A 27,926-nucleotide genomic window follows, 5' to 3' on the forward strand; every position below is an offset into this window, starting at 1 on the left:
TTTTGTGTCTGCCTGTGCCGCCTGCCAAATGCATGGCAGCATTGTGACGCGCTGCAATCAATGGGCCCAGTGTAGAAAGGAGCAGAAAGCCTGTGTTAGGAGCGTAATAGAGCTGTAGCTTCCTGCATAGTGGCAGCCAAGCAACACTGCCAAATGCTACAAAGACTTAAATGCTACTGGAGTGGGTAGTCTGTGAGCTAATTGCAGAAATTAATATGCACAGGGAAGAATAAGAATAGAGGACAGTATGCATATTTCATACACAGTTCAGAATGCTATAAAAGCTGCTATTAATATTTGGCTTATATTATTTGGGACAATAACTTTACACAAATGTTTTAGATTTGCTATAACCTTGACCTTAGACTACCACTGAGGCTTGATTCTGTTTTGTAATTGATATTATGGATTCACTAGAAATAACAAAGAAAAAATACAGGAGTAACAAGGAATTTCAACAGGCAAATCCATTACAGTTCATTGTTATCTTTTACTTAAATAAAATTAATGATATGATAAAATAGTGATAGGAAAAATAGCTGATATACTTTTTAAAACCCCTTTGGATTCAGACACCTCACAGCATCAGATAAGCATATCTACCAAGGACACTATGCCTTTATTAAAGCATTATCTATCATTCAGTGACATTTCTACAAGTTGTAATGGCAGCAAATGCTAACTGCTATATTCTGTCCGACATCTCAAACTTGTTGTCCCTGAACGTCCAACTTGTAAACTGAGGATTAATTTGTAAATGTCCGGTTGGTTGTAGGACTATAATTCACACTCAGACGTCAGCAGAAAGTAGTTCCTTACGCTGACGCCTTGCATAATCAGTCACTGCATCATCAACTCGCATCCCCTGCGAAATTCAATCGGATATCTGCGAGATGGTTGGGCGGCTGTTGGCTGTATAAAGTTACCGCACCTTGGTGAAGAGGTTGGCTAGCTGAGGCCGTGGGCTTAGTGGCTAGCTCCCCGTGAGATGTTTTGGTTTGTGAGAGCTGGCGGAGCGGGCGGGTTGGACCGGGTCAGTTGGCAGGGCTGCGGAGCAAATGCTGTGAATAAATCAGGCTGAGTGACACTGTGCCTCTCATCAGATGACACCCCGCAGTGTCCCCATCAGTTACAAACTAATAAAGACGTAACAGGAGCAAAACACAAGCCCTCGCCACAGATGTCAAGGTGAAAGTGGCTACTGTCTGGAGAGATATGTCGGCGGGTTCAATGACTAGAGACGAGCACCAACTATTACTGTAAGGATTTAGTATTTAGGAGTTATCAAATATTCAGCTTCAGTAATAATTCAATAAATAAAATAAAATAAAATAAAATAAACTCTTTAGTTTTTAAACACTTAAATTAATATTTAAAATTAATATAAAAAGTCACACACAAAATATTGTCCTTTATTATTATTTATTTATTATTAAAATAGGGCCTATATAGAGGACTTGCAGAATTCCTCATCAGGGTATGGATTTAACTTGAATGAGCTCAAAATAATATTACCAAATAAAAAGATAAAAAAAAAAGAGCATAAAATAATAAGATTTTTTGCCCCTTCTTTAATATGAATAGGAAACTACCTGTGCTATAATTGAGTTATTAATTACATATTTAAACTTGCCACAAAAGTGTATTTTGTGTTTTATATTTGGTTGCGTTGTTACTTAAAGCTGAGATATTTCGACTGAGTGCTAGAATGAGAGGAGGAGCTGTGTGGATATGATGAACAATGTAATATTCATGAGTGGGGCTGAAGTGGAAGTCTCGTCTCTAGCTGCTGGCAAACCCCCCACACACCGTGAAAGCAGTCAGCTCTTTCTCACCTGACATCTGCATATGTCATTCAGATGGGCAATATGTGGCCGCATCAGTGATTTCTAAACACTTTGGGGTCAACAAATTATTAATATTTAGTATTAGCACTGATGACAATGTGGCATCCTCCTGAGAGCCGGGCAAGTGTTGAGTGGGGGCCATCCTCTCCACGTCAACTGTTAGGCAGATGGTGCTGTCACTTTAGGTCTGCGCTTTTTTCTCTCCGTGCATATGGCTGCATCTCTTGTTCAAAATAAATAAATAAGAAAGTGTACGGAGCTCATGTATTATCGATGGGGCTAAAAGGCATGCAAAACAGGAGTGTATCAGAGGAGGCCCAAACTTCTGTAAACACCAGGCAGTGGTTGTAATAAATGTGATTTTACAGACAGAAATCGCAGAAACATATGGCCGGAGACAAGGAACAGGACTCATACCTGAGTATAACTGGGCCCAGGGCGACGGCCATGACAGGTGTGATCTGACAGTGATGGGGCAATGCTGCCTCGATTAACTCTTTACACTCACTTAAAACATCAAAGTCAGAGTAATTCAGCCTCACAATAAATACTACACAGTTGTAAATATAAGTAAATAATACAAGAACACTTTTTCGTGAGGGTCTACGCAAAATCTGTTTGAGTCACAATCACAAGTCACAATCTACCATTTTACCAAACTTTCTCACAGAACTATAGGTGACAATGCCCTGACAATGCAAACATGCAGTCATATTAGAAACAAAAACATTTTTAAATGTTTAATATTTTTAACATTTTAAACTGGATGCTTGCTTTTAGTAGCTAATTTACATCTTATGTGTACTACTTGAGCAAACAATAATAATACATTTTATTTATAAGCGTCTTTCTAGCTCACTTTACAGGGCATAAACATAATAAAACACTGAGAAATGTGCTCAAATATGCAGAGGGTTTAACGGAAACAAAGTAAAAGTAACTGCCTAGATGTAACATCTGATTTAGAATTTATAAACTTATAACTTTATAACTTACTTATAAACTCTGATTAGGAAAATAATTTTAAAAATGTATTTAATTAAGAGGTCTTACTACTGTACTACTACTATAAATATATAATTATGATGTTAGAAAAATACACCTAGAAATGTAACTAGGTGAATAAAACTAAGCTGTAATCCTCTCAAATGAGACTATGTTTTGATGACCAACTAAGAATATTTTAGGCCCTCAGCACTTGCATACTCTGCATCATAGCAACAGCTCTTCCCAACAAGCTAAACACAATAAACCTGGAGGACTACAAGGTGAAAGTGTCACACAGTAGGGTCCCCTGCTCTCCTCTCTCTCTCTCACATCGGCCGCAGAAGCATAAAATCAACAGCGTTTTGGAACAGGCGGATGAGTAGCGATAGGATGCTCCCAGTGGTGACCTGGCAGGTGCAGAAGGGGCTTGGAGATAGAGAGGATCTCCCATTGGAAAAGGTGGGGGTCTGACACCTGCAGCAGAATCACTTGTGACAGACCCAAACACTGGTCGGCAGCTTTCATGTTGGAGTCTGTGTCTAATCTTCAGGAAAGAGGAGAGAGAGGGAAGATAGGAGGTGTGTGACAACAACAAAGACGGCGATACTCAATAATTAAACAGCCGATTATTTGAAAGTGCACTTGTTGACAGCTGTTGTGACTGACACATTTAGAGCATTTGATCTGCCATCACTTCCAACACACGCTAGAGTTTTATGATTTAAATGAATTGCATTAGAAGCCCTGCCGTAGGGCCAAACGCACTGCCCTGTTCTGGAATGTGTATTTATGAGCTTCACTTTTATGCATGTATCAGGTACTATGGAGTTATAAATCATATGACCTTTTCATATAGCAAATCATCTGTTGTTAAAGACTCACACTTACATACAGACACTGCATCAAATAATAAGAGAATAATACTGGGACTAAATCAGGACTAAATCTGGACTATAAAACCAGGACTAAACTAAGGCCATCAGGACTGAAATGAGTTAAAGCCACGATCAAACAAAAACAAGCATAACACGCCCACACACCCTTATATGATAAGCACTGTATTTATCAAGGCTTGGGATCAGCCCAAGACTACACTTATTATTCTCTGTGTTAAGATTCTCTCGATCATGAAATCAAATTGAATACATTTAAAGTTTTGTGATTAAATTAGATGCCTTGTTAGCTGAATTTGTATAACAGTGTAATGTGCGAGCGGAACCCTTATAGACACATTATGGACAGCACTCAGATGAACGGCTGCCTGTGTCTGTCAGTGTCTGCACATTGTCATATTACACGAGTTATTTCCAGGCAGTAGACAATGTGAGGTAAATGTGTGGATGGTGGGAGTCCATCATTCTGGAGACAGTGAGTTTTCCTGCTAAACAAGGCCTTCATTGACCTAATAACTGGCAGCCTCCCTCCTCAGTCAGCAGCATGTTGAGTAGTATTCATTATTCATGCTCATTAAATTCTGGGCCTGGTACGAGCAAAGACTGCCAGCTTGCTGCCAAACTGTGTTGGTTTTGTGATGTGCCCACTTGAGACTTAGGGATTTAAAACCAGGACACCACTTCTGAAAAACTAGCATACAAATATGCAGAATTTATTCTGCTTCCAATTTAATTTGATCACTTTTGACAAAATACACAATTATGCTCACCTCCATTCTTTCGCCGAGAATTGGATTTTGAATTAATAAATGGGGAAAAGCACATTTCCCAATGAAAATCCATTTGGAGCCCGTTCTGCCTGCTTGAATATGCATATCCATAGTTAGACGATCATGTTTTTGTCTATTCCCTCATCATTTATTCTGCATGCAAATGGAGCCTGTCAACAAAACCATTTTCCATGAAAGCCATCTTTGAGCAGAGACATACGCGCTTGCATCATATTCCATTCTGTGGATTTCTTGCAGAAGAAATTGACATGCTCTTTTTCCATCTGTATCACATTTGTGATTTTTGGAGTGAAAACAAAGCCCAAAGTCAATATCTTAAAGCACAGTATGTGGATCCTACATTAGCTGCATTTATCATGGTCCTGCTGCAGAATACAAACTGTGTTTACTTCACACTTTAGAATGGCACTATTCAGTAATGTTGATTTGTCATGATGCCATCACACAATGCAACACTTGTGCTTTGACATATGCTTCCAGGAGCCATGACAAGAAGAACTGAAAATGTTACACTAAAAATGAAGAATGCTTTGAATGTGCATGCTGCTTACAAGGTAAAAGAGCCATTTATTACACTTTAAAGGAAAAGAGGAAAGGGGCTTATGTTTTACAAGCACGCCTCCTGCACTGAAGTGTCAGTGCTACAAGTGCTCTTGACTGTGAATGGCATTATTTTTCATACATGTCTGGGCCAAAGAGGAGGTAAAAGGCCCCTCTGACAGATAGGAAACAATTATTTATCAGGACATGCATCCACAAAGTAGCAGCAGCTGTCCGCAGCATTTTCCAGGATGTTCCAGCCATCCATATTTGTCTCCCCTATACTCAAATCCCCAAGAAAAATACCCACAGTTCCAACACAGAAAGGGGATTACTGCTTTCCCATATGTTGCCCTGTGCAGAGTCAGCTTATCAATCTAAGCCTGCTCACTTGCTCTTTCATATAGTCCTAATGTACTGGAAAGCCCTGCACACTTGGCTGCCCCTCACTGCCGGTCCTGAACAGGTCTCCGTCCCAGACCCCACAATACGGAACAATTGGTCTTTTCTGTCGGATTAGGAAAAATCTGAGCTGGAGGAGGGGACAGGCCCCTGGTGGGTGATTGTTGTCTATAAGGTTATGTTTTAGTGAAATCCTTGAGTGCCCATTCTTTGTACTGGGACTGTGTTCGAAACAAGAGGTCTAAATAAACAGTGGGGCCCACCGGACTCTACATTCATCATGGTGTGTGACAGCGGCATGGCCCAGAATCATCTGGAATCATGTTCTGACAGCTCGGGCCAAATGGGACATCTCAGTCTCCTGCATTTGACCCCATTATAAAATGAGAAGACCTCTTACTTTCTGTTCATTTGTATGAGAAGGTCTTCTCTTTTTTCACAAGTTACAAGTAATCTAATATATATCTTTCCTCAGTTCCTCCAGTTTACTGCAGTTATGATAACCTCAAACTGTCTCTCTTTTAGAAAAGCTGCAATTTTTTAGTTTTGGAAAGTAAGTTGAAACAAATGGTGTATAACTAAAGCAGTTTGAGGTGCACTTTGTGATTTATGGCCACTTAAGACTGAATCAGGATAATTTTTTACTTGAATGAGCAGCAGTGGGTGAGAGCATTTTTCAGCTTTGTTTGTAATGTAAAAGTTATTTGTCTCGTAACTTTTATCATGCTGTAATGCCGTTATTATTGCAATTACTTTTGGGGTGTAGTAACATGTAAAGTAACTTATCCAACACTTTTCAGAGGCAGTAGTCAAAACCATTTAGATGATTCATAATTTGGGATATTGGATAATTCCTATACTTGCATTTCATCAGGTTACTCTCTGCGAAACACTAAAACTGTCCTCAGGGCACACAGTAGATATTACAACATTTACAGGTTATAGTGGCGCCATTTTCTGAGCGATATTTGTGTAAGATCAGCATTTAGTCTTAAATTGCTCTATTTGTCATAGGCAGATTCCAGATGACAGCACACAGTTTTATGAGTCACCAGTACACAATAGGCTCACTTGTGATACATGAGCTCAAATATTAGTTTTGAGCCTGTTCTTTGAATTTTCTAGATGGTTCGGATTAGCCACTCTAATCTCGGTACTTGTACTGTTGGGAATTTCCTGGGCTCATTGAGATGGGAGTGTTTCCGAACAAACAAGACTTCAAAGGGCGTGCGCTTAGTAGAAAGGTAGTGTCGAAGGCAAACATGTACTCATTTAACAATATTTCTTTTACTTGCCTGTTCAAAGCACATCTTTACATGGATCAAGAGCTTAACCTTTTGAACCTCAACATTCTGTAGCTGGATTTGAGTTTTCAAACTACTTTTGTTCTGTCAGTGGATCCCAGACTGTTTGACACCAGTGCAACTGACCAGGCAGACTTTTTTGACCAGATTAATGTCACTTGTGAGACTGTTATACGACATTCACTTTTTTTTTTTTTTTTTTTAGTGTTCAGATTGTCACATCGAATTGCCTCACCTACATGTTTTCTTCATGTAGAGGATGTTACATTGGATGCCATTTGTTACGAAACATTAGCTACTTCATCCAGGCATGGAGCTACCAAAAAACAGAACTACTGGCTCTCTGTTATGTTCTGTAAACATCAGCAAACTGTACTGAAAAACAATTTGTTGTAGTAATGAAAATAACAACGAATACAATACAGTAAAATGCTTAATGTTGTAAAGCAAGTCACAGACGTATGTTCGTGCTTATCCTTTATCTTGATAAAAGGGAGATGCTTCAGGGAGGGCATCTGACTTTAAGCCTACACCTCACTAGTTTGCATGCTGGGAGGTGGAATATTTGCTGTAATAAAAAGTTCCATCCCGTTGAAGTGTCAGTTCTAAAAGTAAAAGGAGAAGGAAAAAATCCATTATTTAATAGTCATACCAAAACACAATAGTCTTTCTGTGAACCACATTATGGTAATCTAACAATGTCTAAATTGTCTAAAGCCCCATGGCCACGTAAGACCGGATACTCTTTTGTGTGTTACTCTTAATAAAAAAAAAAGACTAGCTAATCCAGTAATAACCTAATGACATGCTGCACTAATGTTTAATGATGTCTAAAAGCAGTTATGTCTTTGAAAAAGATGATCTTATTGTGGTTGTTATAGCAGCTTAGTGTGAATACAGAACTGGGGGAGGTTCTAAAGAATGCATAAGAAATAATTAAGAGCAGATTTGGTATGCTAAGCTCCTCCAGTTGAATTAATGGGATCAACTAAAAAGGAATTTGGGTGAAATCCAAAAAAGCATTAGCTATTTAATTAGAATATTGCCCACTGTCTTAGTGTTTAGTTTATTCAGTATGACAGTTTAATGCGGCTATAAAATCTGTGTCAGTGTGTATCAGTGAAGCCTTGTTCTTTTTCCCAGATACATATTCAGATCTTTATTCTTAACATTTAAAGTACATTTAGGAACTTTTCTGATGGAGTGTCCATCACAAGCTTGTCTCCGTGGAGGTAAAATCACATTATCTGGAATGTTTCACAGTGGTTTTACAGCTAGAAAAAAGCTTGGAAAAACATACATTCTTACTGCAGCCATGTCTTTCCAGATTTGATCGGTAAGGTGGTCTGGTGGCACCACAGAGATATTCACATTTAATGCTGTAATGTGGAATATTCCAGGGAAAGCACTGACATCTCCATGGGGACAAGCAGATGCTGGACTTTTACCACAAAAGTAACATTGTGCACCTGGATATTCAGTGGATTTTTTTCATTAAAGGTGCACTATGTAACTTTTTGCTTTGGGGTCCATCACCTGTTTGTTTCTATGGAGATGTCATTGCTCTGCCTGGAATGTTCCACAGTATGACATTAGACCTCTCTGCTTACAATTATTAAATTACAGATAGTTTTATGACTCAAAGATACTTTAAAAAAAAACAGGCATTTTGAATGTGAGTGTGGTCGCCTTTCCACAGATTTGACCTGTAACTGTCTAGTTTGGTCTCCATGAAGGTAACTGTAACATCACATCAAATTGGAGGTTGGAGACAGGATGACAAACACTGTCGCTGGATTAAAGAGGCAATCGAAATAGGGAAACGTGCCCACGGGACTATAAACCGGGACCAGGGGGGCTGTTTTACTCTCACACACTTGGGATACTGTCCTGAGGAAGTTGGACTGCCAAAACCTGTATACATCAGCTGACCAGACATGTCACAGCAACATCACGTGACCACTTTGAGGAAGAGCAGTAGTGAGCAGTCGAAACTGTCAGTCAAACTGTCAAACAAACTCTTGGTCTGAAACAAAAAAACTATTATTGTAAATCTTTGGAAGACCAAATGAACTCATTGGATTATTACATCAGTTTTTCTATTCTTATCTGTTTCTTTTTGAATCTATTTTCAGCTCTTATCCAAAATACATGTGTACCCTATTGTAGATTTTCAAACACTGTCATAAATTATCACATAAAAACCAACAAAAAAAACATTTGCCACAGAAAAAGAGAGAAAACTCTCCCTGTTCTGATGTGAGCATAGTGTGAGTGTGCGGGCGGTCCATATCCAGTAATGTGAGCTGTCATTTACAGCACAGAGCTCATGTGAGACAGCCATGATCGGTGTCAGCGCATTTCCGTCCCCAGGCCAGGGTCATGACGCTTGACTTCATCTGCCTCCCCTGGCCTCCAATCACTCACACATAAATCAATACTGTTAATAACTGTTTGAACCATGTCTAAATGGGATATCTTTGCTTGGAGCCAAATTCAAAACCTAAGCCCCCTCAGTTTGTCAGTGACAGCCCTGCACAAAATGTCCACTCTGTAAATTTTGTAAGCAGTTTGGTTTTCCCTGAAGAACTGTTTTTGTTGTTTTTACACAACCTATTTACAATGAGCAAGAGTATTGTATTTCATGTAAAGTATATAAAACATGTTACAATACAAAATAAACAACATTCTTTACAACATTCTTTCATTTCTTAAAAACAACTTTTTGGAGGATATTTTGGTTTTGATTTTTCCCAAAAAATGACTCCGTATTATTGCATTTGTTTTCATTTCATTCACAGCTTTTTTAGAATTGATCAATTTGTGATTTGTAACGCTGCTGTCTCAAACCTTACACATTATTACAGTTGTCAGTACAAAACATTTATTACACAGAGGATGAGGACATTGATAAAGTCTTACCATTGTGGTGACATAATATGATATTCCTAGTTTGCCAATCTTCACAGATGGCTACCCCTTATATTATTACCCTTCAAGGCAGAATTTCAATTTAGCTGTGATCACACAAAATAAACAGACCACACAGTGATGGGGAGGAGACAAAATGGCGCAGGTTGAAAAATGATCAGGTTCATGAAGGTCAAAGCCACTGGGTGTCTTGGCGATCAGTCAAATTATCCATTAATTAGTTTTGGCACAACAGCTGTAATAACCTACATGCTTTGGACATCAGCGTCGGCACATTAAGTGTTTTAAAAGGTGTTTCTGCAGTCATGTGACCCCTATCTCATCTCACTTTCATTTTCTATAGGGTATGCATCACTGGGCTAAGCATATTTACCCTGATAGCGCTGCCACAATGGAATTATGTGTGCTTGTAAATAGTGTTAGCAGTCAGCTGATCCCGAGCTTTCATTGTTAGGCCCAGGTCTGAGAGAGAGGACTCACTGCAAACAGTTTTGCTTTATGATCCATTCCAAAAGCCATTCAAATGATGACCATAAAATAATGCCATTACCAGTGTGTATAAAGCTTACTGCTCAGCCATGTGCGATGATCATCGCTGAGATTTGTAGGCTCATACTCAAGTGGCTACACTACAGAGAGGTGAGATTGGAATATAAGGCATACTTGACAATATTGTCAGTTGTGATGCTGAAATTCACATATTACACACATTTGTCACATGTTGGGTGAAATTGAATTGTGGGTTTTGTCAAGAAAATCTCCCTGCACTGATCATTTGAACAATGCAGTGGTTAGCTCTTCTTGTATAGTCAGTATAAGTGTGACCAGGATTCAGGCGGATTCTTGGTTAGGGTTCCTGGAGGATGTGCATTTATTGGTTGGGTGAAAAATGTGATGTATAAACAGGAAGTTGAAGTCCAGGAATTGTTCTTCAGGTGAATAGAGGGAGCTGAAGACTCACCATGACACAGAAGGCCCCCGCTTATTCCTACAAATCCAGAATGTTAACTACTCTGCCACTGTGCCACAATTTGAACAAACACACTAATATATATGAACGTGCCCCACATATGAAGCCATACAAAAAACTCAATATGCAATTGTTTAGTATTTTGTTTTAAAATACACATAAAGGGGTTTAAGTAAACTCATTTAGTACAATGCTGCTGCTACACAGTGAACATCCTCACTAAAGAAAAGAACAAGTAATCTTTCATTTGATTTTTCTATCTAGAGAGAAGCTTTATTTCACACTCTAAACCTATTATGCTCTGCTGTACAAATGAGCAATGGTGAAACTACGGTAACAAATAATCTGTTTTGCTTCAATGAAAAGTATGTATCATGGTGGGACACAAAGCCAGGATAAACACAGAGGGGACCCTGAACAATGGCTCTTGAGCAGGCATGTGTCCAAAACTGGGCTGCTCCGCTCGCTCACTGCCAGCCATCCCTGCTCCCTGTGTGGGGTGCGAAAATGATATTGTATGTGTTTTATTTTTCTCCTCAGAACAACACATGGCCATATGAGAAAGGGAATTTCACACAAATCATAACTCAATTTTCATTTGATAGGTTTGCTGTTCTTTGTAAAATTGATAAGTTAGCCATAGTTTAAACATCTTAATTATACAGTAAAGAATAACAATGACACTGATACATTTTTGTGTGCGTTTAGAAGAGAAATAAATAAATAGTATTGTAGCGTCAAACTTAACAACTTTACTTAACACAGAAAGTAGAAAATAGTTTAGTGTTTACTAGGGCTGGGTATCATTAAGAAGTTGGCAATACAATACATACCTCGATACAGTGAGCTTTTGATTTGATACAATATGTTTTAAATTCTAAATCATGGCTGTGATACTAAAAGTCTTTGTTAAACCACTTCTTGTGCAGAGTTGATATAAAACACATCCATTTTAATCCTCAAAACTGTGAAAATGTCAAATGTGTCACATAAAAAAGTTTCTTTCCTCTAAACAAACAACAAAACTGTAGCGTTGTTACAAAATAATGTTGTAAAATATACCAAAAAATACTCTTGGCGATATATCGATACAGCGGCCCAGGATATCAATACTGTATCATCACATTAAATGATACGATATATCGATATTTCAATATTTTTGCACACCCCTAGTGTTTACTAAAAGTACACAATATAACGTTGGTTCTTAATTAAGTTTCAGATTGGATTTGGATTCAGAAGTTATGGCCCTCACCCCATCTATAACCTGAGCTTTGCGTAGAGCCGCTGCTCCTCTACATCAAAAACTAAACAGTTTAGGTCTGTTTGCATGCCTCCTTTCACTGGGGATGTCATCTGAACATGTCCCTCTGATATGACACGCGAATCCACGTTCAAATACGCTACATTTTACTCTTACTTTTTACTCATGTAATTGAAAAAGCATCCATTTCCCCCACCATTGATAAAAGCCATGATGTATTAATTTTCAATACACCTGCTCGGACTACCCACCTACAGGCGCCCGCAGCTGTAGAGTGGAAGCTTGCAGAATAAGCAGCAGTTTTTTCTATAGAGCGCTAAATGGATTTGCTAGTCTAAGATGGCCCTCCTCCAAAAGGCAGAGGAGAAAAAAAGGCTCAAGCACATCTATCAATTTGCAAACAGACTTAAAAGTGTCAACAGTAGCACACGCGCCATAAGAAACGTTCTGCTTATCCCACACCAATGCACCCCTTCATGTGATGTAATTTCATTCTCTACAAGATCTCCTCTTTTTAGCCCCCTTCTTCTGTCACTGTTGCTCAGAGGGGAACACAGAGAGAAAGCTAATTCCAACAGTGTCAGAAAACTGCCCACTCTTCCCCCATAAAATTAGAAAAGCTGTTCTTGGTTTTTTATCTTTCAGATTTCCCCGGTTTTATGGCTAAATACTAGAGCACTGGAGGCTGGTCATGCTTTAAGCTACTAGAAAAAAGTTAAGCTCCAGCGTTGGGCAGCAGAGATATGGGCTATAAGCTGACAAGTAATTAAACCAGCATATCTGTAACAACTGTCATCTCTTATTTCTCCACAGTCTGGGAGTAAACCAAAGGCAAGAAAGCCGAAAAGGGTGGTTTAAGAAAAAGGTGATGGGGGACAGTTCCTGTGAGTGAGAGAGTCTTTACATTGCCGCGGACTGCAGGGTATATCTCCTGCCGAACAGTTTAGCAGACTTGGGCATTTAGAGGATTGTGGGCAGATCAAAAGGGTCAGGGATTCCTTTTACCAATTAACAGCAGGGAGACGGACATCAAATAAGGTGTAAATTTCAGCTCGGCACTTTTCAGCGAGCCAAGCATGAAACGCATTCTAATACTCTTTTGGAGTTTAGATGTGGCTTTTGAACCACCAGTGAAGTGGCCGCCGCTCTCTCCCAACACGAGTCTAATCGCTGCTCAGAGTGGCATGTAGCCATCTTGTCCACTGTGTTGGTGTGAAAGGGAGAGTTGAGTCAGGTGTTGATAACAGAGGGACAATAAGAGGCCTGATTTAAGGAATGTGCTGCATACAAAAGGCTTGCAGTGACAGGGGTCAGACTTGTGGTATTATTACGGTGTTATTGATAAATTTGCTAGAGTTGTAGATCACCTGCGGGGCTTGTTTGGGTGAACTGGAATGTGTTGGTGTGCAAAGAAGTTGTCATTATTTGATGTGGTGTTACATTTTGCACACCAGAGGAGTTGTGGTCTGTGGTCCTTGAGCAAACTACTAAACTGGACATAGTGCTTGTATTTAGATCAAGCATAACATTATGACCATCTGCATAGAGTATTATGTTGTGAGCAGCTCTGGCTCTGCAGCTCTGTGACAAAATGAATAGCAGAAAATTGTGTGTGGTTGCAAAAAGAGACTACTGTGTGCCATCTATAGGGTTTTGCTTATGGGGATGCTTATTAGTTTTGGTCAAATCAGTCTGGGTGAATTCTTCCTGTATGTCTAGAGAAATCAGTCTATTCTCTAACCAGTCTTTAGTTCAAGCTTCATTTATTTTAGATAAAGTTTAACTCAGATATTAAGTTACACATAGAGCTAGTGGAAGTCCACAGTGAAAAGTGGACATATGTTAAGAATAGGGATCTAACAATAACCAAAATATTGTGATTTCATATCATCAAAAATCTCTTAATAATATCGTGGTCCATCACAATATATGGAATCATAAGTTTCTTTGCTTAAATTCATTGTTATGGTGCAGGGAACTACATCGACCATGATCCTTTGCTCTGTTGTGGTGCAAACTACATGAAGACATAACACTTCTAAGCACTTTTAAATCTTAGTTCTTTGATTTAAGCCTTGTCAAAGAGGAAAAAGTAGCATATTCACAATTTTGTTCGCCTCCACACAATATTGCAATAAATATCGTACCGTGAGATGTATATTGTGAAAATATTGTACCGTGAGATTTGGATATCGTTACATCCCTACTTAAGAATAAACAACAGAAAGGAACACATTTGGTTACTTTTTATTAGGTTGATTTACCTAATGTCATTCTTTCATTTGCTGGATGTTGGCCAACTCATTTGAAAAACATATGTTTTTATTGCTTTCCCTTAACCTTAAATGTAAAACAACCCTCATGTGAACATGTTTTGCTTTTAATACAAACCGGATTGTGCTGGTAAAATATGTTTTTGCTCAAATATGCCGCAGAACTTACCAGGCGGTGTTAAAGAACAAAGATAGTGATTTATATGCATAGGAGGCTGCTATCAAAGCGGTGGCCAGTTATACAGTTTATCACTTGCTAATATGAAAACTTTTCCCTAGTGCATAATTACCCATGTTCCCCTGCAGTTAACAATAATATCAGGTAGCATCATTAAAATCATCATTTGTATCTGGATGAACATGTCTCTGGTTCACAGTCATTGCAGATGCTTCCTCCTCTCTTCTCCTTCATTATGCATGCCGGGCCAGACTAAGTAAGTAATATAATCGTTTGTAATTCAATGGAGCTATCTTAACTCATTTAGTTTAGTGCTAAAGGCTGGAGTGAAAGGAAGACAAAGAGCCTCAACATTTTGCCACTGCTCATTATGCGTATTTTAAAACAATTTGCAATTCAAGGCCATATAAAGTGGACGGGGAGGGAGAGGCTGGGGCTTCAAAGGCTGCTGCCAAAGCGATGACCTCGTAGCCCACTTGGAGGGTCGCCACCCCTGACGAGCACGGCGAAGATGCAATTAAAAGAATTTAAAAACAATGTGTAACCAGAAATTGTGCCGCTTATTACCCCACACCGCCTCACTATCTGACTGACCTTAGCTTTGTTCGCGTGCGTTCTCTCGGCATCTCTCCCTGGGATCTTCTATCTATTATAATATCACTCTAACCTTTTCAATGGGGCGCGATGTTTTTCACGGATATTACATTCATTCTCACTACTAATTGAACAAGTCATTACTGCGCCGCTCTTTAAAAGTGGTTGAGATGAGACCCTTTTTGCTGAAGCATGTATGTGGAGGTATGTGAGACAAATTGTCAAACTCCATGGTGCAAAATTGACACTGTTGTAAGCGAATAATAGAACGCCATATAATGATTTGCACTTTGGATGACTTTTTCAGTTAGTATTGTATCAGTAAATACCAATATGTCAGCTATTGGCAAACGACAACTGCTCCACTATCAAATTAGTGTGTAGCAGACCTATTATTTCTGTCTTCGTATTAAGTGTGATAGCTGTCTGTACAAGTCATGTCATGGACACTTTGGCGTAACAGGGACGTATGTATTTTTAGCTCCTCTCTCCACCTGTCTCCATCACTTGTTCGCCCACCCTTATTGCTAAAACAAATGGGATAAAAATGTCATAGTAAGAATGGAAAAATAATGAATGAAAAATGTATTTTTAAGGGATCACCAGGGCTTCATTAATTCTCTCCAAACCTGTGTTGAAATAGTCGTACTGAAAACGCTACTGTAAGACCACTCACATTTCCTGACACTTTGCTTATTTTGCTGTTGTAATTTCTCCTTTTAGCGTTAGCACTTTGGATGAGCACGCTGTGGCTGCTTAATTAGGAAATGCTGCCCTACTATCTCAGGGAAAGACTTTTGTTTATTTATGCCATATACCATTAAATTGATACGCAGATTATTAGCACCAAATGACAAAAAACTTCGACTGAAATTACATTTTTGATTCTATTTACTGTATCTCTGTGTCAGCTTTGAATCTATTGATCGTAGATGCAGGAATTTCTTGAAAACTCTAAGAGGTGAATATTACATAATTATATCCATGACAAAATCCTCAGTATTTTCTCTGTTGTATGAAGATATGCATCTGTTGTTTGATGCTTTGTAACTGATTGCTTTAAGAAATAAGAACAATGCTGGAAGTTAAAACTCTCCTACAATTATGTTAAAGCTGACTCTTGTGAGCTTTAAGCCATGTTATAATACTATTACCTCATCAAAAACTAACCTGGAATTGTGTTTTGTTTCACTGACATGTTTGAGTAACCCTTTGTTATTTGTCTTTCTACGTCTCCAAAGCTCAAAATGCTCTGTTCCACCTTGTGATGTCATGGAGCAATAGTTTTCAAGTTTGCATCTACCTTTTACTTTTGGGCTGAAATTATCCAAATGATTCTAGTGAAGGTGTATGGAATTTAACAAACACAGTGGAGTACTTGTTGTATTACCACATGACATCACAAGGTGGAACTGAGTGTTTTTGTTTGACAGAACTAAATCTGCAGAGTTTCTGTGTTAAAAATGTGTAAATGAAACAAAACACTTCTCCAGGTAGGGGTGTGCAAAAATATTGAAATATTGATATATCGTAAGTGTATCGATATTGTATAACGTAAGTACTGATATTGTGGGCTGCTGTATCAATATATTGCCAAGAGTATTTTTTGGCATATTTTACTAAATTATTTTCTTACATTTTGTTGCTTGTTTAGCGGAAGGAAACTCGCCTTTGCAACACATTTGACATTTTCACTGTTTTGATGATTAAAATGTTTGTGTTTTATATGAACTTTGCACAAGAAGTGGTTTAACAAAGACTTTTAGTATCAGAGCTGTGATTTAGCCTTTGTTTTTTTAAATTTATTGAACTGTATTGAATCGATTTGAAATATATCGTATCAAATTGAAAGTGCACTGTATCAAGATATGTATCGTATCGACAACTTCTGAATGATACCGAGCCCTATCTCTAGCTATGTTTTTGATGAGGAAACATTATAGATTAAAAAAATTGCGTAATACGAGCACTTTAAGACTTTTGCGCTATCACTCCGAGCACTTGACAGTAAATCCATAATAACTCATACAATCTTCCATCAGGAGCATTATTCCAGCTGTAGTGCTTCTACTGTATAAGAGCTGGTTATCTGTCCTATTGGCCACAGTTACAGCGACTTGTTGAAGCAAACTATAAAAACTTGGTTTCATTAAGTATCTGTGGTACCTCCTTTTGTCTCATCATATCATAGCTAAGCTCTGTGGCTTTAGCTCACGCAGGAGAAGCCCACCTGGTCCTGTCTGATAATATCAGGTCTGTGTGTGTGCGTGCCTGTGTGTGTGTGTGTGTGGCTTTTCATTCTGTGATAGAGAGAAGAGATGTAGAATGTGGCCGGGCCTTTGAGGTCGGTGTCAGTAACGTCCTAATCAAATGCTCTGAACTATAGATATGATCAGTGAGGGGAAACAGTGGTGAAAGTGTGAGAATACCTCTGCTTGTGTTGTTGCTTTATGTCAGATACATAACGGTTAGAACGCTGCTGGCCACATCTCCAATCTACGCACATAAGAGGCAGGGATCAAGAGATAAAGGGCCCAAATGTAGAAAGTGAAAAAAACATTTATGTAGCCATGTTCAAAGGGTGCAGTGCATGGTTGATGTCTAAAGAAAGCTTTGAAGAGACAGCATTCATCTGTTAATAATGAAGAGAGATGCCGAACATTTGTAAGCAAACTGTGTTGTGATTCTAACTCAAATAGAACGATGATTTATATAAGGCATGAAAGTCTGTTTTATTCTGTGGCACACTTTCCTGAAGGGGGAAGAAAATACAGAATATCAAAAGAGGAAATAAACAAAACTGAGACAAAATTCAAACAAATTCATTTCAACTGCGGCGTGTTGAAAATAAACACTGACATGTTAAATTATTAAAAGCTCTTGCATATTCAGAATGATGATCCAGGGTGTAATACTCTGTGAATTGCAATAACAAAATGTGCATAAAGTGAATTATGTATAGTAGAAATGGTTTTGTTTGCGCTCCATATTATTTCTTTATTTCTGTGCTTTCAGCAGATTCAATTAGTGATGGAATATCATAAGTTTTGTAGCATTGTTTTGTTTGTTGCCGTTTTCATCTGTCTCTATGATTAGATTTGTCACAGTCATTTGCATGACAAGTTTTCCAGTGTAGCGTTTGAAAACACTTTGCCAGTACACAGGATACAGTTTCATTTTTATTGGCAAGATGCTTGTAAACTTTCTGCGCATTATTGCAATGTTTTACATTTCTGTAAAACCCACCAGACATTTTCAAACCCCCTCGAGTCTGTGTCTTGTTTAAGTTTGTACGGAGGCTGTGCCCTGGTGGCCCACCTGGTAAAGTGTCTTTCACATAACTTGTGTCAATTGCAGGTGTTTAGCCTATCCTCACATTCCATGTAATTCTCATCATGGTGGATTTCCCAATGCTTACACCAAATGCTCTCCTGAGTTATGCCTACTCCATGTGCTCATACAGTTGGGGCTTGTTATTTTTCTCTGAGTACCATTGCAAAAATAACAGCCCACTGTGAACACTTGTCTTCCTGGCCGTTTCCCACTGTTAACCTAATCTTTATGATTATTGCAATGGCTTTAGCAGCAGGCCGTGTCTGTCAGCAGACAGCAGCTCACCCTGTAGGGGATACTCATATACAAACACTTAGCTTTCAATCAATGAGCTCACACAAACAGCAACACAAATGTAGCCTTATACAGTAGTTTACATGTTTAGACCAAACTTAAACAACAAACAAACAAACAAACAAAATATCTACATTTAGTTTACATAAGACTAAACTTAAACCACAAATAAACAAACAAAATATACACATTTATGTTTTAAGATTAGAGAAAATGTATGGACATCAAAATCAAGTTACAAAAAAGTAAAGTAGAAAACAACTTTAAATGTGTAACAATTTATGCAACATTATAAGAGAATATTCATGGTAACTAGCAGCTAACCAAATTCATAATTCATTAATATGCTGCTACATAACTGGGCTAATTGAAAGCAGTTGTGGCAGACTGTTAAAACAACACAGAGCCTGGTGTCAGAGAGGACATGAAAAGAGCAGTGTTTTCTCTCCCTAATCACCAGCAGCAGTGCGTCTTATCTCTCCAACTCCGACATGAGGTGTCACTCGGCAGGAATTTCAGCCCTGGGCCTGTGACCTCTGACCTCTCTGGCACAAGGCAGCACCACAGGAAATCACTGAAGATGACTCCTGCTACATTTAGCAAGATAATACTCCCACCAATTAAAATCCCCCAAACAAACAGTGGTGCACCAAACTCCAGCTAAAGATGCCTGATAAGGTTATTAGCTACTCACGCTGGGAACAAAGAGGGAGGCACACGGCTAAGATCAATAGCAGATGTTAGCAGGTAGTCCGTAATAGTTTCATATTACAAATGCTCCCTGTCAGGATTGATTAACGTAAAACAAATCTTGTTAACTGCCCCAATATGTGTGCGCCCCATACAACAGTGTGATACATTGTTTTCATAATAATTAATCTGAATAAAAACTGATTAAATAAGCTTTTTTTCTCGCACTTTCCTCATTTGTTTTCATTTTACTTTTAGCAAAATGCAACATCAGCATAATTTTTTACCTGATCCAATCCCTCAAAATATAATATAAAAAAAATATATATAGATATCTGAGGTATGTTATAGCCTACAGTTATAACATTATACAGTCATTATTCAATTGCGCTGTGAACTTAAGAGTTTTGAAATGATAAAAGGAAAAAAAAAACATAAATTTGACATTGACTAATTATGAGATTCCCGTGAAGATGTCTCTGCACTTTATTACAACACTCTTGTTCTGACACAACTTCTTTTGGCATTAACATCACTCATAAACGGGATGACCTGCTAAGAACGAACACGAGTAAATGTGTAGCAATACAGCACTTATTATTGTTTCCCCTCCGGCAAATACCTTTAGCTTAAGCCCCACGCATGGGAACATTTTGCTTTATTACCTTGCAAGATAAGTCGTGAGTAAAGAAGAGTCAGGGAGGGGCAGAGGAGAGAACAGGACGGGGGTCTCTTAAGTACCTGGGGAATTAAAATATTCAGGATCATCATATCATGTCTTTAGCTCTCCGTTTTCATGTGGGGGCAGGTAATTATAACAGTGTTTTTAAAATTGCACCCAGAAGAAAGATGGGTTCAAGTGCAAATTAATTTCAGATTACGGCAACACCGACAATCAATTCTGAATGAAGACAGAAGAGGTCTGTAAGTGTGTTCACACAGAGACATGCATGTGCTCACTACATTAATCCAGTCATTCAAGTTATTTGTCTAACACAACTGCTCAAGTCAAGTCAAGTCTCTTCATATTCTCATGTATGTACAATATTCTACAATAGGTAACTTATGGAATATGTAACTTTTCTGGTGGAGGGTCTGTTGTTGTTATTGTTTTGTCTAAAATGTTCCACAGTATGGCATTACACTTGTATGCATGGAGACAAACAGGTGACTCCATATATATATATATATATATATATATATATATATATATATATATATATATATATATATATATATATATATTTTTTTTTTTTTTTTTCTCCATGATATTGTTTTTACAAATAATAACTTCTCTCATTTAATAGACAATGTATATGTTTACCATTATTCTGTGGAATATTCCAGGTAAAGTTTGGGGGCAGAATCATCACTAAAAAGTAGCATAGTGCACCTTTAATGTGTTAATTCATATTTGATGAAGAAGTGCATGAGGTGATCCATTTTGGGTCAAAATGGAGAGCTTTTACTGTCCATCATTTAGATATTTTAGTTTGAATGTTTTTTTTTTTTGTTTTTTTTTTTTTGTCAAGGTGTAGTTGGTACAGACCTCTAACATTATACAGACACATATATAGAGGGTAGTATAATTGCCAGTGAACTTCTTTCTGGTCATAGATAAGGGCCTATATGAAAATGATTGCCTTTTATGTTGTACACCACTTTCGACTATAACATAACTTTAAACTATTGGACCCCTTCACTTAAGCATCTGTGACTTTTATAATGGCCTCTAAATAAACATTTCATTAGAAGTGTTTGAGGAGCTAAGGAATAAAAACATAACGCTACAGATGTGTTTCAAAGACTTGGTGTATATAAATATAAAGATATGTCAGATGAGGCTCTGTAATGATGCTTTCTTGTGTGGCCTAGCCCATTACTTCCACTCTTGTGTAGGCAGTTTGCAAACAGTGACAGTACAACACTGGCTTCCTGTGGAGAGGTTGTGATTCTTTCCCCACAAACTTGACCAAAACAGTAGAAGTGTTTAGGAGCTCTGCATCCTCATTAGGCTAAATGAAAGTTCTGTCTTCAAAACGTTTAGTGCTTTCAACTTTTTAAGCAAAGTTTAGTCAAAGACTTTTCAAGATAAGTTCAGGAAGCAAAACATTTCACCTCTTTTAAGAGCACAGAATGACTACAGAAGGGAGTCTCCCCACTTAACCTTATCTGCCTTGCTTAAATAACTTTGTATATAAATCTTCTTTATTCACCAGAGCAAATCATCTTCTGTATTGTGCCGTGATCCAAGCAGAATACCTTTCTTTGTGCAACAATTCTGAAAATCATAACCATAATTAGGGAAGCACAATTAAAACTGCACTATGTATTTTTTTCTGATGGGGTGTCTGCCACAGGGTGTGTCTCCACTGGGATACCATGCTTTGGAACAATTCATTGTATGGCAGTGACATTAAACTTAATACCTCTACCCAGATCTTACCTGTAAATTGTCCCAGTGGCGTCTCCTGCTTGGAGAAGACAGACTAATCTAATGTCATATATTTTCCAAAACTGTGTTGCCATAATTGTAATCATAATCACACACTGATTGGACAAACATATGATGATTAAATGCAAACTAACTAACTGATTATTCCTTTCAGTAGCTTATAAATGCGTGCTTTTCTCACACATACATCCATAGTCATAAAGCCATAGCCTCTATCTAACTATTCCATATACACCCTGCTTTCATCAGACCCGTCTCACCTCTGCTTCAGCCTTGTCCCAGCTCACTAATCTTTCAACATCAGCCTATACAGAAAACAGCTTTTTCCTTATGCACTTTTCTTCCTCAAGAGAGCCATGTACTGAGGAGATCTGATTGGCTGCGAACACTAAAGGGATAAAAAGTCAAACCTAATTATGTTTTCATTACTTCCAAAGCAACAGTTCTTCTACCCCACTTTACCATAGAATTGCAGGAGCTGAATGCCCTGGGAATCACAATGAGAGCTCTACACTACCATCCACATCCATCCTTCTCTTTTTAACGAGTGTACAACTAGGCACAGACTGGCTTAGCTGAGGGAATTAAAGTTTTATTTCTATTCCGTTAGCACAATAATCCCTGTCACTTGAATGGTCGTTCAAAGTTAAACACGCCTCATGATGCTGGGCTCCAGAGTCAATTTACCGCCTCCTCAGCACTAAGTGGCCGACTCCTACAAAGACATTATGGCTTATTACAATTGGCTAAAGCAAAGGGACTTCAACTCTTGACGCTACTTATTGATCGCATAATCAGGCCTTGGCTTTTGGTTTGTTGGTTTAGTTTTTTTCTCTTTTTTCAACTGGATTTTATGTATTATTTATTTGCCTTTGCTTAATGTTGTCTCATTTCACTGTTCCTATGAGCAGTGAAGTAACGTTAAAGATACTGGTGCTAATTTTCCTCAAATAGAGCAGTGTGTGAAAGAGAAAACTGACAACAATGCGGTCCTATACCCACATACTAATACTGTTATGTGTTCTGTAAAGCAGTGTTGATTGTCCTGAAAAGCGCTACATAAATAAAATGTATTATTATTATTTATTATTATTATTTTTAAATAAGATACCCCAGAGAGAATAAAAGAACTGGTTATAAAGCCATTTGAAGAGGTACTGCAACACATAGATTTGACAAGATATATATTTAATTACAATGGCTATACTTATCAACTTTGATTTCATGACAACATTACTGTATAAAGTCAGTCTTGCAAACTTTGCAATTACAAAATATTAAAATATGAAATTAAATGAATGTTCCCATTTTAGAGGTCATAGTATGTTATACCACGGTCAGTCGGAATTCCAGTGCCATGCCTTAATACTGCATAATGCACAAGTCGTCCGGCAACGGTTAAATCACATTCTTCAAATCTATATCACTGCATAGCAATGTTTTAAACTTCATTTAAAACACAGAAATAACTGATATTTGAGACATTTACAGACAGTAAACAGGTTTTTCAGATTTCCAGGTGAGACATTTCAGTTTGTAGCCTTGGTATAAGCACATTAAACAACTTGAAGCTGTGCATTATTCAGTTTGAACACACTTCACAGAGGAACACCTTGCCTCATTGTTGTGCATGAAAACTCAATAACAACCAATAATACAAACAATATAATTCCTTGTTCCATATATTACTCAGTGGTTGTAGTTCTAGTAATTTGGTGGGATTTGACTCTTAAATAGGTCAAAGTGAAACAATTTAGAGCTGCAATAACCTCTTCAAATCAAAGACACCGGAGAACATGGGATTAAAAATGAGGTCAACTTAATCTTCAACAAATCTGTTTTCAATTATTATTAATCTGTTACGTCAGTAGTACACAAGTTGTTGTCTACGTAATAATTTGTTGTTGTTTTTTCCAGTCACCATGAAACAAGCAAAATATCTAACAGTACAGCCCAACTGAAGAAGAAGAAGGGGTCCCAGCTTCTCTCAGACAAAACCGTCCTTCGCGTGGTTTACTGTTGCTAAGTTACTTAAGTTAACCATCCTCTCACAATATGGCCACATTATGCAAACACAGTAGTGTGCAAGGACTAGTGTGAAAACAGACGGTGTAAGATTAGAGCAGAAGAAATAAAACAAGGAGTGAGGCGGACAAAAGAACGCACACAACCGTCTGCTTTGAGCTCCGCCACTTGTGCGCAGCAGCCCCACACCGCCTGTTTGGGGCGCTAAATTGGGTTGGGATACTTTGTTGGGGACCAAAATAGGATTACAGTTCAAGGCCACCTTTCACTCAGTCTCCCATAATCCCTTAAGGGTCACTGGATATGTACAAATATCCAGCAAGTGTAGAGGGAAAACAGTACATTTGAAAGCTGCTGTTCAACAACCTTTAAGAAATAAATAAGAGAAAAAAAGCTGAAAATCTGACAAAGAAATGTGATTTATTTTTATGTACTTATGTCTGTCATCTGAAATTACATGGACGCTCAAATCCAAGGTCTACTAAACTAAGTATGCATTTTTATTTTAATCATAAAGTAGTAATCTTTCTTGACATTATCTTAGGAGTTTTATTGTTATTTGTTTATTTTTTACATTCCTCACCTTTAGAAAGTACTCATTGTTTTCACATGTTGTAATTATAACAACTTGTAAGAACGCATTCATTTCGAAGCACAGGCAATCATATATTTGTTTTTATTCCCAATCTTTTGTCTCAAAACCTCCTAAGCAAACCCATATGGTGGGGTTACACACATGACCTTCAAAGTAGTCTGGCTAGGATCAACTACTGGTCTCAACAAGTGCATAGTTTAACACAAAACCTAAACTACATGCTCCTTCTGGCTAAAACTTTTGTATTAGTACTTTTAAACATGCTTTGTCGTCAGTTTGTGCATATGGGAAGAGTATATTTTTCCTCTTGATGATAAACAGAAAATGGGAGTGCTCCTCACCTCCATATTTATATCAGTGCCTGGAACTCAGCGAACCACGGCCTATCTGGGAACAAATGAAGAGCGGGGCCTATGTGATTAATGATGTGGCCCACGATAGCAAACTCACTCTGATAACAGTTTCTCTTGCAAATAATAAATTACGGAGCCCAAATTCTTGTACGGAAGTATACGGGGGTACATGAGGGGAGGTGGGTGTGTGAGGTGCAGCGAGCGGCGTGTGTGTTAAGGGTGATAAAAAGGGTGCGAAAGGAAGATAGAGACAGATAGGGCAAATAAATGAAAATACGCAGATGTTTGGGGAAAATAAAAAGAGGGAAATTATGATGAACTCATTCTCAGGCCTTTCTACGAAATGTTGACGTTACTTTGGATCTTTGTTCATATTAATTTATGCAACGTGCTTATGTATTATATGTTTATTGGATCTTTTAATATCATGCTGTAGAATTTTTTTTTTTACGTTTCACCTTTGTTTATACAATGTTATGTTGTCAGTTTAGGTGTTGCCAGGGTTGAGTGTAGTTTCCTGAGTCACTAAATTCATCATATCTTTTTGTACATGAGTCATGATCATCTGAGAACAAGTCCCAGTCCAAGCTTCAAGTGTTCTTCAAAAAACTGATGATCAAAGTGAATCATCTTCATCTGCTTTTGTTTTTCATTTTTCCTGAATAGTCTCAGTTGGCTCAAGTTCAGGTGTAACTTACATTTGCTGCTGACCCCAATGCACTTGACTAAAAGTTTACTGAAACGATGAAATGAAATAGTCATGTCAGAAAGAGGAAACCCCCTGAAATGACATTTAGCTGTGAGATCAAACGTGCACTGGTGTGACAGGCTCACCCCAGGCCTGAGCCCAGGGCCCCAGCCGCTGCACTACAGCGCAGAGGAAGTGCCAGCCCCACTGCTGCCTACAGGTAATTAATCATGTGGACCTGAAGCCTGTCAAGATACCACTTGTGTGTCTGCCTCCCTGCGCTGATCTGCCTGTCAATTACACGTCCGGACAATTCTATAACCTTTGGGTCCTTCTTTTGGCTTCTCTCACGCAGCTGCAAACTACCATCTGCAGCTGGTTAAGGTGTGGGCATGTGGGCAACTGGGCTCCTCAGACCCCTGTGCCTCTCTCTGCTATGGTTGAAATAGCTCAGTTCCATTCTGTATACTTATATGGAGAATTTTCTACTATTATTATTATTGCTGGCATTCTAGAGATTCATGTGACATTTTTGTCATTTTGAGAGATATTTTTATTTTGACTCATTTTCTCTAATAGATGTGCATAGTATTATGCTTTTCAGTCCATTTCTTCTCCCATGTTCAAAGTGCTGTTACAAATTCTAGTCTTTCAGAGCTGTTTGACGTAAACCATCACTCGGTCTACCAAAAGGTGTAGACTGTCGAAGGAATCCAAGGAGTTCACGTTAAATGGATCACATGTGAAACCCACCTTAATTCATAGTTGGCCAAAACTGATCCCACAATGTCCTTTTTTGGATCAAGTTGTCATATATTTTATTGAATCAAAGTATTTACTGGTTCCCACAAAAGTACACAGTTTGAGTGGGCCTATTATCATATCAGTGTGTCTCACAGCATAATGTCGGTGTCCCCTTACTATACCACATGTTCTAAAGTTTACTTCCTCTCCACCCTTTTACCAGAAACATTTAGTCAGAAAACCGCACTGATCCTCTCAGCACCTCTCTGTAAGCCTCTCTCCCAGTGCAGTGTTCTACCACAGGCGGCTCCCTTGGTGTGGTCCGTTAGCTCACAATTAAGCTAACAGCTCCACTGCAGCCGTGGACCCAAGCAGTGTGTGTGGCTTTTATCACTCATTCACTCTTCCACATCTTCCCTCTCTCCACCCTCCCTCCAAACTCCTGTCTGCATCTCCTCACACCCTCCCAGGGCTGTGCAGTACCACTGTTGTGTGCCTTCACCACAGCGTTTGCCAAGAACAGATGTCCAAGTGGGACAAAAGCAGTGAGTGAAGAAGACTGAGGAAGCACATGGAGCCAGATTAGGTGGACTCAGATCGGCTGGTTCTGTCTGTGGTATTTGGCTTTGGCTATTTGTGCTTATAGAGATTGTTCTGTCTTTTTTTTAACATTTCTTCAACTGTGTAACTCCAAAAACAACATCATAATAATATAAGATAATGAAGGAACATTTCCCCCTCACAGTTTTTTACTTGTGTATCTGCTTAACATCAAGCAGTTGTTCCCATATCGGCTTGGCAGAAGTTTGGATGGAATGTATTTTTCTGACTCTGTATCCAGGCTTGGACCGTCTAATGTTAATTTGAGAAAATATTTCTGATGTTTCACACTGAGAGTGTACTGACAGGGACATCGTTTTGTACATATATATTTGTCTTTGATTAAACTGTTGTGCTTATAGTATTTCAACAAACAGTGTAAAATGGTTCATGTGGTAATTAGAGGTGAATATCTTACCATACTGACATTAAGCAGAGATCTAGAACAATCACAATAAGCGTACGGTAAGCATACATTGTATTTACATAGGCTGGCTGTAGCGACATGCCTGCATGGCATACAGAGACCCCCTAACCAATTATTGTGTAAGTGAACGGTTAAACTGCATCATCCACATTGATACACATGCACAGCATGGAGCCACAGAGGGACCTTCTGTGACCTCAACACAAACCTGCAGCACCCAGGAGGATAAATGAGTAAAAGAGTTTGAGCGCACAAGAAGTGAGAAATGTGCAGAATAAGGTAAAAAGAACAGAGTAGAGAAAACAGCCCAATCTGAGAGGGAGCAGTAACAAACCGGTGACCCGTCTAACCCGCTCCCTCCCAGCAGATTATCATGGCCACTGTGTGATTAAGGCCAGCCTCATTATCATAATGATTTTGCAGCCTCCCCCGCTCCCCTCCCTCTTTCATGGGCCACGTGTTGTTAGCCACAGCTCCCAGTGCTCCTCCAGTACTTTAAGCTTGTTAATAATCATTATGGGTGTGCAGTCAAGTGAGGGAACGGAATAATTACCTCACCTGAGCCAAACCAAATTAACCCCTCTTCATTTTTCCCCTTTACTGTTGTTTGTTACCCATTCCATATCCCCACCCAGCGCTCAGCTCACCAGGGACCCATTAGGCCTGTCTGTTATTATGGGCTGTAATAATACATGTTTGCACACACCATTTACCATTCAGTAACAGAAGTACCTGTTAAGATGAAAGC

The sequence above is a fragment of the Boleophthalmus pectinirostris genome, unplaced genomic scaffold, assembly GCF_026225935.1.
Source record: "Boleophthalmus pectinirostris isolate CB_2022bp ecotype Guang Dong unplaced genomic scaffold, ASM2622593v1 HiC_scaffold_6, whole genome shotgun sequence".
Classification (NCBI taxonomy): domain Eukaryota; kingdom Metazoa; phylum Chordata; class Actinopteri; order Gobiiformes; family Gobiidae; genus Boleophthalmus; species Boleophthalmus pectinirostris.